Genomic DNA, 13,847 nt, shown 5'->3' on the forward strand with positions numbered 1-13,847 from the left:
CCGACTTAGACGTTTGTCATAGCAATGTACCAACTTTCCAATACCCTCGTTATAAAAGGCAGCCGCCAGTGCTTTCCGCCAATTCTTTACGCTGACCTACAGCTCATTGTCTGTGCCAAAATGTTATTTTCATAGCCAACGGTTCACGTGAGTAGGTGTGAAACTCAGAGGAAGACAATTACGGGCTGTATTGTGGGAAATCAAACATTTCCAATTGGAAACGTTGCAGGAGCATCTTCATTGCCACTGCAGAATGCGACTGAGAATTGTCTTGAAGGAGAAAACGCACGACAGTTATGTAATGTTGGCTGTATAGCTTCAGGCGAACTTTATCACCAGGCCCTCGTGCTTGGCGGGAGACACTATTGTTCTAGGTATTTTTATGTGCTCCCTGTGCGCTCAGAACTAAAAAGAACGACGTAACGCGATCGACGGGGATACTAGAGACACTGCCCAACACACCTGTGCAAAACTTCATCGGATTTTCACTGTGGTTTCCGTTTCGCGACCAATCGTTCCTTACTTTCCGAATAACCCTCATATGTGGCGTAGTTGTGGTGTCTACGTCAGTGTAAAATGTTATGCCAGGATAACACCGACATGTATCTCTTAGTTACGCCAATCAGACACACACAGTAATAATATTTTATATATCCTTGAAATACTTGTTGAAAGGTATTTTCAGCACTGCTGACTATCACTTTGTGTGTGGTGGGTCGCTGGATACACATTTTAAAAATGGTATAGAAGTCCAGCAATTGCAATGTGTTGTAGTGGTGTACCCAATCCGGTACCGCACCTTCTTGCTATTCTGCTGTGTGGCCATTATTTTTGGACAATATTCCTCCCATTTACAGTCATATGCTCCTCTATCATCACGCCTTTACATACTTAACGCAGAAAGCTAGGAGCACATATCTCACATTAATTATTTACAGCAAATACAGTTTCTAAATTCTTCTTCACTCCATGCCAATGTATCACCAGCTGAACACACCAGACATCAATGCATGTGCTGGCAGCGAAGAAATTACGGTAAACACGTAATCGAACTACAAAAATTAAAATTGCACAAACTATTGATTTCGGGCAGAGTCTGCATGCCATTGGTGCCCTGGGGCCCATCGGCGTTTCCGCAGAAACTCATAACGGCATTGGCGATATGGGGAGGGAGAGGAGGAGATGTGCTCAAATTGTGGGAACAATGTGGCCAGATTCTGGCGCCAGCTATTCTGACAAAAAAGCTGATGCTGATGTCAGCAATTCTAGAGACGCTGATACTGGCAACAATCATTTAGGCTAGAAATACAGGGTGTTACAAAAATGTACGGCCTAACTTTCATAAAATATTCCTCCCACACCAATAAAGAAAATATGTTATGTTGATATGTGTGCGGAAACGCTTACTTTCCGTGTTAGAGCTAATTTTATTACTTCTCTTCATTAATCATGGAATGGAAACACACAGCAACAGAACGTACCAGCGTGACTTTAAACACTTTGTTACAGCAAATGTCAAAATGTCCTCCGTTAGCGACGATACATGCATCCACCCACCGTCGCATGGAATCCCTGATCCGTTGATGCAGCCCTGTAAAATGGCGTATTGTATAACAGCCGTCCACAATACGAGCACGAAGAGTCTCTACATTTGGTACCGTGGTTGCGTAGACAAGAGCTTTCAAATGCCCCCATAAATGAAAGTCAAGAGGGTTGAGGTCGGGAGAGCGTGGAGGCCATGGAATTGGTCCGTCTCTACCAATCCATCGGTCACCGAATCTGTTGTTGACAAGCGTACGAACTCTTCGGCTGAAATGTGCAGGAGCTCCATCGTGCATGAACCACATGTTGTGTCGTACTTGTAAAGGCACATGCTCTAGCAGCACAGGTAGAGTATCCCGTATGAAATCATGATAACGTGCTCCATTGGGCGTAGGTGGAAGAACATGGAGCCCAATCAATACATCACCAATAATGCGTGCCCAAACGTTCACAGAAAACCTGTGTCGATGACGTGATTGCACAATTGCGTGCGGATTCTCGTAAGCCCACACATGTTGATTGTGGAAATTTACAATTTGATGACGTTGGAATGAAGCCTCATTCGTAAACAGAACATTTGCACTGAAATGAGGATTGACACATTGTTGGATGAACTATTCGCAGAAGTGTACCCATGGAGGCCAGTCAGCTGCTGATACTGCCTGCACACGCTGTACATGGCACAGATACAACTGGTTCTCCCGTAGCACTCTCCATACAGTGACGTGATCAACGTTACCTTGTACAGGAGCAACTTCTCTAACGCTCATATTATGGTTATCATCAACTGCACGATGAATTGCCTCGTCCATTGCAGGTGTCCTCGTCGTTCTAGGTCTTCCCCAGTCGCGAGTCATAGGCTGGAATGTTCCGTGCTCCGTAGCACGCCGATCAACTGGTTCGAACGTCTTCCTGTCGGGACACCTTCGTTCTGGAAATCTGTCTTGATACAAACATACCGCGCCACGGCTATTGCCCCGTGCTAATCCATACATCAAATGGGCGTCTGCCAACTCCGCATTTGTAAACATTGCACTGACTGCAAAACCACGTTCGTGATGAACACTAACCTGCTGATGCTACGTACTGTTGTGCTTGGTGCTAGCTAGTACTGTAGAGCAATGAGTCGCATGTCACCACAAGCACAGAGTCAACACTACCTTCCTTCGATCGGGCCAACTGGCGGTGAATGGAGGTAGTACAGTACATACTGACGAAACTAAAATGAACTCTAACATCTAAATTAAGTGTTTCCGGGCACATGTGCACATAAAATATTTTCTTTATTTGTGTGTGAGGAATGTTTCCAGAAAGTTTGGCCGTACCTTTTTGTAACACCCTCTATAGTGACCTCTGCTCTGCTGAACAGATTTTACTGAAATTTGGTATGGAGGTACGTTGAACCATGAGGAAGATATGTGTCACATTATAAAGTGAATACAAAACCATCCCTATTATGGAATACGTGAGTAGGATGGTGAATATGTTCCCACGGATAGCAGCGACCCTTAGAGTTAATAGATTATTTCGTGACAGTGCGAATCCAACATTTGCTCGTGTGTGCAGTTTCTGGAATTTTAAAAGCAGGTAAACCAAATGCCGAAGCTGGACAGTTTTTGCTCCAAATTACTATGGAGATAAAGTGATAAAATCCGACGGTTAGATCGAGGACAGTATTTAAAACTAGTATGATGTGCCTCGTAAACGTAAGTCTGATTTAGCGCATAGTTCTAAGACAGCTCAAGCTGCGAAAGTTACACAAAATCAACAAATTTTGAAGCAATCTCAGATCTACCAAAACTTAGATGGAGACCGTCATGTGGCTTTAAAATGTATAGACACATTGGAACAGTCGCAAGTTAGTCAATGACCGTCATTTAAAGGTTTTACGACAAACAGATGGTCATCCATCTATATGTAGAACATAGGAGGCTTTTAGTGTGGCTGCATTTGATTATGATCCATTAACTAAGAATGTCAATCAACGATTAGTCATCTCAAGAGCAATAGATAGAAAATATAGGCATTTTAATGCGTTGAAGTGGAAGGAAGAAACGGTTGCTATGTATTTCTTTCATGTCAAAATCTCACTTCAAGTACTAGGTAAGCCAGAGGAGTCCCTAAAAAATCTACTTCTTTAGGAACATAATCAATCAAGGAGTTTTTAAATTCAATTACAAAATATAATGCATGCTTTTAAGTTCTAAATACATCGAAATAATGGAAACACTTTCATTATGTATGCACATTCCGGCACTGCATGCATTTTTGCGTACACATATATACATCCATACCATTATTTAAATTACCAGCTTCCTTACCACCATTACTTATCATAACAAAACTACTGAGATATGAGCGCAGCTGCAGGTAACAGCGTGGTTAATTGTAATTGGCAAGGTTAATATAAGGGGTGGCCAGATGCCGTTCCTGCCGCCACTCCATATCCCATGGGACGGAGTTAGTGTACCCCAACTGTCTAGTGTAATCCATGGAATAGTGCGAATGTGTTCAGATGTATATGATGTGTAACTGAGGCGGAACGTGGGGACCAGCCCGGGATTCATCTACTGGGATGTGGGAAACCGCCTAAAAACCACATCCAGGCTGGCCGGCACACCGGCCTCCGTTCTTAAGCCGCCAGGCGGATTCGTTCCGGAGCCGGCGCGCGTACCCGAGTCCAGGAAGCAGCACATTAACGCTCACGGCTAACCTGGCGGGTTTTGACGAACATACATTTATGTTTGCGTAAATAATTGTTACTCAGGAACTCCTCTACAAGAGGCAAAAAATGCCACATCATCTGTCAAAGAGGCTACACCAATATGGCCTCTGTACGCTCCCAACATCACACACTGCACAGTCACACACAAAAAGAGGTGTGTCCTAGGGCTGCCGGAAATGAGTGCATTCTTCTCAGAGGAACGTGGAGGATAACCTGAAGGAACCACTGCACTGACAGGTCTCGATGACGGACCAGTGTTTGTCACTGACAAAAGTAACCACCTCTGAAGCTTTCTCAGAATACCCCACCGCAACATTCCCCATAACAGTCTTCCACTATGTAGACTATATGCATCATTCTAAGCCAATGTAAGCAGCCTTAGGTGCTGCTGTCTACCCCAGCAACAGGTTACCTCGTGTTAGGTGGGCTTGTGCCATCTAGAATGATCACCAGCAAGGCGCGTGTTCTAAAAATCAAATTGTCAACGCACTAGATTGCACGCCTTATCTGCTCGCAGTGACTGCAAATCCTTCGAGAGTCCTATGTTGCTTTAGGGTGACGTAAGTCTGCTTAGGGTGACATGAGTCTGCATAGCGTGACATGTCGTGCCATCGTACTTGCTGTCATCTGACGTGTTCCTTAATTCTCTAGTCGAAGACCATAATCTCTACTAACACACTTAATAGTGTGTGCAGCAACTGTGCTGCTCACTCCTCAGTGGATCAGTGTACCGGGTGGCTCGCATTTCCAGAATGAGATTTTCACTCTACAGCGGAGTGTGCACTGATATGAAACTTCCTGACAGATTAAAACTGTGTGCCGGACCGAGACTCGAACTCGGGACCTTTGCCTTTCGCAGGCAAGTGCTCTACCATCTGAGCTACCCAAGCACGACACACGACCCGTCCTCACAGCATTACTTCTGCCAGTATCTCGTCTCCTACCTTCCAACCTTGACAGAAGGTCCCCTGCATTGGCTCGCATTTGTTCCTCTTTCCTCGGGGCTGCTGTGGTTTCCAAGATTTCAGTGCGTGACCTTGAGTGTCGCCATTCCAAAAGGTTTAGGAGGCAGCCCAGGTGCCGCCGACTGTTCAGTTTGTTATCTGCTACGGCAGGGCCCAGGGCAACATTTGCGGGATGGTCCCCAATTCGTAGCACCTCGTCCTATCAGTGACTGTGCACAGGTGCGCCTCAGTGAGAAAACCATCACTGCCACAGGATAAACGAACGGCAGTCCAGGGCGGCTACTAGGTGCTCATACATCGTCTTCGACGTAAACAGCACGTAGCGATTCATTCAAGTTTCCATTGTCTATCTCTCTCCCATTTTCCCACAGTTTATCAGCTCCTGTAAAGTGTCCATATATTACATTAAAAACTTGTAATTACACTTTTGATGTTTCACTGAATTCATACGTCAATTCCGAGATGGTCGCACAAGTGTTGGCCGTCCAGAAGTGTACCCTCTGAGGGTATGTGCAAGGAGGGAAGTGAGCACTATTTTGTCAGACAGTTTTGTTTATCTATGGGAATCGTTTTGGTCACTTACGTTTCTATTTGCGCATAATAACACCCTTGTTCTAGATTATTCACTAAGTCTGAGATTCGCGTTTTGCTCATGCGCAAGTGACTTCTCTTTTCGTCCAATATGTCAGTTCCTCTTAATTGTTCCTTTCGGATTTATGTACGGGAAACAGCTTTCAACAGAAAGTGCATAGTGTCACTAGCCCACCTGATAGTGCGTTACTAAAATGACAAAAAGGATGCTCCTGGAGTGTGCAATAACGTATCACGATGAATAAACAGTTGATAGAGATTTGGCAGTGTCAAATAATGCTGCCAGAACATTATCAGGAACAGAAGCTGCTGCAACAACAATAATGCAGCAGCGGCAGATGTAGGAGCTGATCAAACACAATGCATGGCTGATCTGAAACACGAGCACGCAGCCTGCGGATCACACATCAGTGGGACAAGATATGCCCCAAACAGCTCTTTCCTGTTTTTGTCGACACTGCAGAAAGGTGGGGAAACCGTTTTTGTCACTCTCTGCTGCATTGTGAGGAAATAGATACAGCCTCTATGAAAGCGTTCAAAATACACTCCTGGAAATTGAAATAAGAACACCGTGAATTCATTGTCTCAGGAAGGGGAAACTTTATTGACACATTCCTGGGGTCAGATACATCACATGATCACACTGACAGAACCACAGGCACATAGACACAGGCAACAGAGCATGTACAATGTCGACACTAGTACAGTGTATATCCACCTTTCGCAGCAATGCACGCTGCTATTCTCCCATGGAGACGATCGTAGAGATGCTGGATGTAGTCCTGTGGAACGGCTTGCCATGCCATTTCCACCTGGCGCCTCAGTTGGACCAGCGTTCGTGCTGGACGTGCAGACCGCTTGAGACGACACTTCATCCAGTCCCAAACATGCTCAATGGGGGACAGAGCCGGAGATCTTGCTCGCCAGGGTAGTTGACTTACACCTTCTAGAGCACGTTGGGTGGCACGGGATACATGCGGACGTGCATTGTCCTGTTGGAACAGCAAGTTCCCTTGCCGGTCTAGGAATGGTAGAACGATGGGTTCGATGACGGTTTGGATGTACCGTGCACTATTCAGTGTCCCCTCGACGATCATCAGAGGTGTACGGCCAGTGTAGGAGATCGCTCCCCACACCATGATGCCGGGTGTTGGCCCTGTATGCCTCGGTCGTATGCAGTCTTGATTGTGGCGCTCACCTGCACGGCGCCAAACACGTCTCCATTCGTCCCTCCATTCACGCCTGTCGCGACACCACTGGAGGCGGGCTGCACGATGTTGGGGCGTGAGCGGAAGACGGCCTAACGGTGTGCGGGACCGTAGCCCAGCTTCATGGAGACGGTTGCGAATGGTCCTCGCCGATACCCCAGGAGCAACAGTGTCCCTAATTTGCTGGGAAGTGGCGGTGCGGTCCCCTACGGCACTGCGTAGGATCCTACGGTCTTGGCGTGCATCCGTGCGTCGCTGCGGTCCGGTCCCAGGTCGACGGGCACGTGCACCTTCCGCCGACCACTGGCGACAACATCGATGTACTGTGGAGACCTCACGCCCCACGTGTCGAGCAATTCGGCGGTACGTCCACCCGGCCTCCCGCATGCCCACTATACGCCCTCGCTCAAAGTCCGTCAACTGCACATACGGTTCACGTCCACGCTGTCGCGGCATGCTACCTGTGTTAAAGACTGCGATGGAGCTCCGTATGCCACGGCAAACTGGCTGACACTGACGGCGGCGGTGCACAAATGCTGCGCAACTAGCGCCATTCGACGGCCAACACCGCGGTTCCTGGTGTGTCCGCTGTGCCATGCGTGTGATCATTGCTTGTACAGCCCTCTCGCAGTGTCCGGAGGAAGTATGGTGGGTCTGACACACAGGTGTCAATGTGTTCTTTTTTCCATTTCCAGGAGTGTATATGTCTGCAGACGAATCCTGAAGAATGAAAATTTATTGAACTGTGCAGTTTGCTCAGTGAGCATTTCTGTCGTCGAACTCATACTGTAGCAGCAGTTCCAGTTTGATTAATTCTGGAAGTGTAGTGATCAGTTTTAATGCGTCCACGATAGCGGATTTGCAAGGCATCGCTCGCAAATATAAGTTTTAATGCAGGAAGTGTGGCGGCTCATAGACTGATCGTTTGATCAGAGACGTGGTCATCCAATTAGCACCGGACAAGTAGGTTCGTATTAGAGCTTTGCTGTCGTCTGACCCCGAGTCAGCACAATCGCAAATATTTCCAAATATTCGAAGTGTGGGCAAAGTTTTTCAGATAGCTAGAAAATATCTCAGTTCTCGGCCGTGCAACAGCAAGTTATTTCCCCGGAAGATCCTGGTGGTGCGACCCCTGTGCAAGCAAACGCATCTGGCTCCAAGTAGATTTCAGTGGACTTAGTAAACAGAGCAATATAGTCTGGTGTCTCGATGTTGATCACTCCAGTGTCGCATTCACACTCGTTGATGCTTCAGTCTTGTCCAGACTGTTTGGAACGCCACAAGCGCCTCCAGAACCAAGATTTTTTTGACAGAGGTTACGGCAGTCGCTAGTGAGTGCACTTGCAAGAAGTGTGCCTTGGGAAGTAATTGACACTCTTGCTTGATCAGCCCGTCTTGGTTAATACATCGTGTGTAGTAGAACTTGACCAAGTGACACTGATTGCTTTAAGTGCCTTGTTGGCAGAAACTGGCTCGGCACACAATAATCTCTTGATGTGGTATTGTGGCCCAATTGCAGATATATGTGGAGGGTAGTAGTTTCTCTAGTTAACCAGGAAAGCTATCAGCGATCTGGCTTTCCCAGTCTGCAGCTGCTACAGTGGCTGGTTATTTCATACAGTCGCCAAAAGATATGATTGTGAGGAAATGCAAGAACGTGGAATAGTAAATAACTTCCTTGGTCGTACGTTCGCCAATGGCTCTAAATGTTATAGGTTTAGATCCGTTTGTTGTATTTGTTTTCCAAGTATTTGATGAGGCGAACTTGGCATCAAGTTATGTACCACTCCTGGATATAGAATCGTTATTACAGAACCGACACTGGGTAGGCGAAAACAGTTTGAAGCGCATATTTCACTGAAGTAGTCTGCTGTGCCTAAACTATGTCGCGTGCAGCCAGTTACATACGAATTGCTTTATGCACTGAAGGCCAAGTTAGACGTGTTCCAGGAGCTGAGGATATTTGAACCAATCCCACCTAGTCATTGGGTGACACCCATGTCATTGTAAAGAAAACAAACGGGTTCATAAGAATTTTCAGTGATTTAAGGCCTTGTGACGCGCAAAGTCAGTTTGACATCAAGCCACGCCCTCAACCAGTGGAAAATAGCAAATTTAACAGGGCCAGTGTTTTTGAAAGATTGATTTGAATTATCCGTACCTACAGTTACCTCTAAGCGGAGACATACGGAAAACCCAGGTATTGAATGCTCCTTTTGCAACGTAAAAGAGGTTGCCACTTGGGTACGCCTTTGTGTCGCAAATGTTCCAAAGATACGTAAAGCAACTAACTGAAGGTATTCTGAAGCGCATAAACTATTTTGATGTAATCTGCATGACGGATGCTGCTTCGAGAGGAGCAAATGCAAAACTTACTATTTCGATGGCGGCTGGAAAATGGACTCCATTGTAACCAGAAGAAATACAAGTTATTTGCACCGTCTGCGTAGTATTTGAGGCATTTGTGAATTAGCAAAGAGATCACAGAGATGGCAGAACATGCACCTGACCATCAGAAGATGGGACTACGGCCGTACTCTTGCATAAGAATCCCGATGCTTCGGAATAACCAGTCGCTTTTTCGTCTAATACCCTCTCGAAGCCGCAATAGAATTAAACACAGATTGAAATGGGTATGTATGGTGTTACAGAGTTGTATGTTTTGCTCTATGGGATTACACTGACGTGGCAAAAGGCAAGGGATAGCGATATGAACGTATACAAATGGCGACAGTATCGCGTACAAAAGGGATAAAAGGACAGTTCATTAGAGGAGCTCTTATTTGTACTTGGTGCTTCGTGTAAAAAGTTTTCCGACGTTATTATGGCCGTAAGACGAGAATTAACAGACTTTGAAAAGGGAATAATAGTTGGAGCTAAACGCATGGGAAATTCCATTTCCGGAATCGTTAGGAAATTGTAGCTAATTGCACGAGACATTCTATTCCGGAAATCGTTAGGAAATTGGAGCTAAATGCATGGTACATCAATTTCAGAAATTGTTAGGAAATTCAATATTCCGAGATGCACAGTGTTCAGAGTGTGCCGAGAACACCACTTTTCAGGCATTACTTCCCACCACGGACAACGTAGTGTCCGACGGCCTTCGATAAACGATCGACAGCAGAAGCATTTTCTTAGGGTTTTCAGTGCTAACAAAGCAAATTTGTGTAAAACAAGTGGAGAAATCAATTTGGAACGTATGGGAAACGTATCCGTTAAGACACTGCAACGAAATTTGGTGTTAATGGGCTATGGCAGCAGACGACCGACGGAGTCCTTTTCTAACAGTACGTCGTCTCCTGTAGCGCCTTTCTGGGCCTGTGACCAAATCGATAGAACCCTAGACAACTGAGAAATAGTAACCTTGTCAGATGAGCTGATGGCAGAATCCAAGTTTGGCGCAGACCCCACGTAGCCATGCACCCAAGGTGTCAAGGTACAGCGCAAGCTGGTGGTCTCTACATAATTGTGTGGGCTGTGTTTACATGGAATGGACTGGGTCCTCTGGTTAAACTAAACCGATCATTCAGGACAAAAGGTTATGTGCCACTACTTGGTGACCATTTTCAGCCATTCACGAAAGTCATGTTCCCAAGAAACGATAGTACTTTTGTCGATGACAATACACCATGTCGCAGGTCCAAAATTATTCGCAACTGGTTTGAAGAACATTCTGGACAGTTCAAGTCAATGAATGTCCAGCCAGATAATCATACATGAATACCGTTGAACATTTTTGGGACATCGTCGAGGTGGCAGTTCATGCACAGAATCCATCAGTGGCAACACTTTTGCATTTACGGACGACCACAGAGGCAATATTTCTCCAGGGGACCTCCAGCGACTTGTTGAGCATATGCCACGTCATGTTGCTATACTTTGATGGGTGAAAGGAGTTCCGACACGATCCTGGGGGTATCTCATGACTTTTGTCTCCTCAATGTAAGTTCCGGTTACTTACGAATGACAAAACCCTCGTATCTCGTGGTTGATATTGTCGGATTCGTGACATAAAGGCGTAGCGTCTGCAAACTTGAGCTCTGTTGTTGAGCTGTTACCATTATGACATTCATTTTCGGCCCACTGCACAGAATGAAAACGTCGATGCCTTATCACACCTCCCGACTGACCTCAGAGGTGAGTGTGAATGTAGGGAAGCAGTGTGAACCATCTTGCATTATTTCTCAATAGTGCTCACGAATTATCAGTGGCTACAAGCCAGGAGACACTCCCGCGTAGAGTCGTCTCAGCAGTGCAAAATGGTTAATCAGAGTCTCCAAAATGGATCAGACCTGCCATTGCAAAATTATCTTGCTATGAAGCATAGGGTTAATGTCGTTCAACGAGTGTTGTTCTTGTTCACAGAAGATGACTAATGTCACGTCGTTGTACCACCTCCATTCTGTCGTCGATTCCTTCAATTGCAATCCACATCCCACAGGAAGATACCCAGAAGGTAAGCTTTATTTCAGCGACACTTTTATTGGACAGGTATAGACGACGCTATCGCGCAAGCAATGCGCAGGATTGTGGCTTCCGCTTAGAGCCAAGTCTCCCAAACAAGAGGCTTCTCCTCATAATACTGGCCTGAGCATCCTTACATCAACTTTGTCGCCCGCATCTTGTGGTGGTGCGGTTGCGTTCTCGCTTCCCACACCCGGGTTCCCGGGTTCGATTCCCGGCGGGGTCAGGGATTATCTCTGCCTCGTGATGGCTGGGTGTTGTGTGCTGTCCTTAGTTAGATTTAAGTAGTTCTATGTTCTAGGGGACTGATGACCATAGATGTTAAGTCCCATAGTGCTCAGAGCCATTTGAACCATTTTTTCAACTTTGTCGACCCTTTCCATGGTGCAGTCTGGTAGCTGGTGGTGGATACGGACTCTGATTTTCCTGAGGTGGCACAAGTCTGTTCTACAACTACACACACTGCGGTCATAGTGCTCGTTATGATTTTGACCTTAGATGGAGCTCTATACACCTTTGTATCCGAAAACGGACATCAGTTTATGTCAGTGGAATCTGAAGCATTCTGCCAATATAAAGGCATATAGCTCACCCCTTTGCACCTAGTGTCGAACTCGAAAAAGGAGTGAGTGGATAGGACCGTCAAGTTAAAAATAAGTATCGCGCTGGCGTCGATGCCCACTGATGAAGCATTTCTTGCCATCTATGGTGCAAGCCACTCGTCCGATGAAGCCTGACAGAGGTACTGCAATGGCACAAGCTATGCACAGTCCTGGACTTGCTGCGTCCTGATCCTTTCACTTACGCACTAGCTGCACGCACTACAACCAGTAGGACATCACCACGTGGGCCCGCGCATTCCACTGGAAGCCGGCACGCTGGGCGTCATTCTCGGCCAATAGTATCACCAGATCTTCATCGTCACTGCCAGGCGATAACAACCGTTCCATTACCGAAATCATTAGTGTGTGCGACAGACTTACGAGATTGCATGTCTCCTGAAGCCAGCGCAGAGGACTTCTGGTCCCAAACCCCTTGGCAACCACGATTGATATCATCCCCAAAGACTGCCAGTGTTCTCTACATCTACATCTACATCCGTACTCCGCAAGCCACCTGACAGTGTGTTCCACAGTACACACACGGGACATGGCCATACAGCCATCAAAACCTGTTCCTATGATATCATTCTTACCAGCAGCATCTGAAGACCGAACTGGCGATGAACTGACAAGTCAAGGAGGCTAAGTCACTTCTTTCAGTACAGTAATCGTCGATAGTCTCAATGAGATAAGAGCTTGCATGGTCTCAAGTAGGCCAGGCGAAAATAAAGATCCCAGAAACTGAAATGCTGTTGAAGCCACTTGAAGGGCTCCCTGCATAACGATCCTCATTGCCGTGGTGGGAAAAAAACAGCTCTGGTCATTTCCGAACACACACACTTGTAAAGCAGGAAGGGATTTAGTATCGTCGTTTGCAATCAGATATCGACACAGAAATGTTCGCGCTAATGTCAGCCGTCCAAAGTTGCAGGACTTTACAGCCACACCTCGACTGCCATGAAAGCTGCATTCGCTGGCAAGACCATTTGGCACCGTAGGCTAGGAGGAAAATGAACACACATTTCGTGGCCAGAACATCATGATTTGTCACTGACGAAGGACTACATTAATTAGCCAGTTTTTGTGAAGCCATACAATTTATATACACTCTTAAACTACTGGTGATGATGGGATTTATCTTCCCTACCTATTGCATGTGTAAAGCTGAACATATCTGTAAGCCCTCAATTGACTTCCTCAATTCTGTCATGCAACATCTCATCTTTTTAGCTATGATCTCGACAAGACTCTCCACTTCCATTAATTTTTGCAGTCATTGTCTCGATATTTCTGCCAATGGACACTCGTATGTGCTGCACATCCTTGGAATGAGTGTACGACGCACACTGACACAGTTTCTTATTTTAAGCAAAAACTCGTACAGCTTTCATTTATACTGACCATCATTCAAATTTCTTGTTGTGCCCTGTCACCAGAAATCCATATTGAGTGTCATTACAGCAGTCAGCTCATTTGCTAACAAATACGTTGATATCGGATCGCTTCCTACAAGCGCTTGGTACTTACGTCTTAAATTTAGATTTTGCGTTTGAATGTGATGATATGGTTTGCATTATACCTTACCAACAGCTTCGGTATCCTTGAAGGTGTCTGTCTCAGATAAAGTACATCGTCTTTCATATGACATCAGAAAGAAAAATAATTGTACCCTTATTTTTCTCGAGTTCCCAGGTTCGATTCCCGGCGGGGTCAGGGATTTTCTCTGCCTCGTGATGGCTAGGTGTTG

The sequence above is a fragment of the Schistocerca gregaria genome, chromosome 1 (assembly GCF_023897955.1).
Source record: "Schistocerca gregaria isolate iqSchGreg1 chromosome 1, iqSchGreg1.2, whole genome shotgun sequence".
Classification (NCBI taxonomy): domain Eukaryota; kingdom Metazoa; phylum Arthropoda; class Insecta; order Orthoptera; family Acrididae; genus Schistocerca; species Schistocerca gregaria.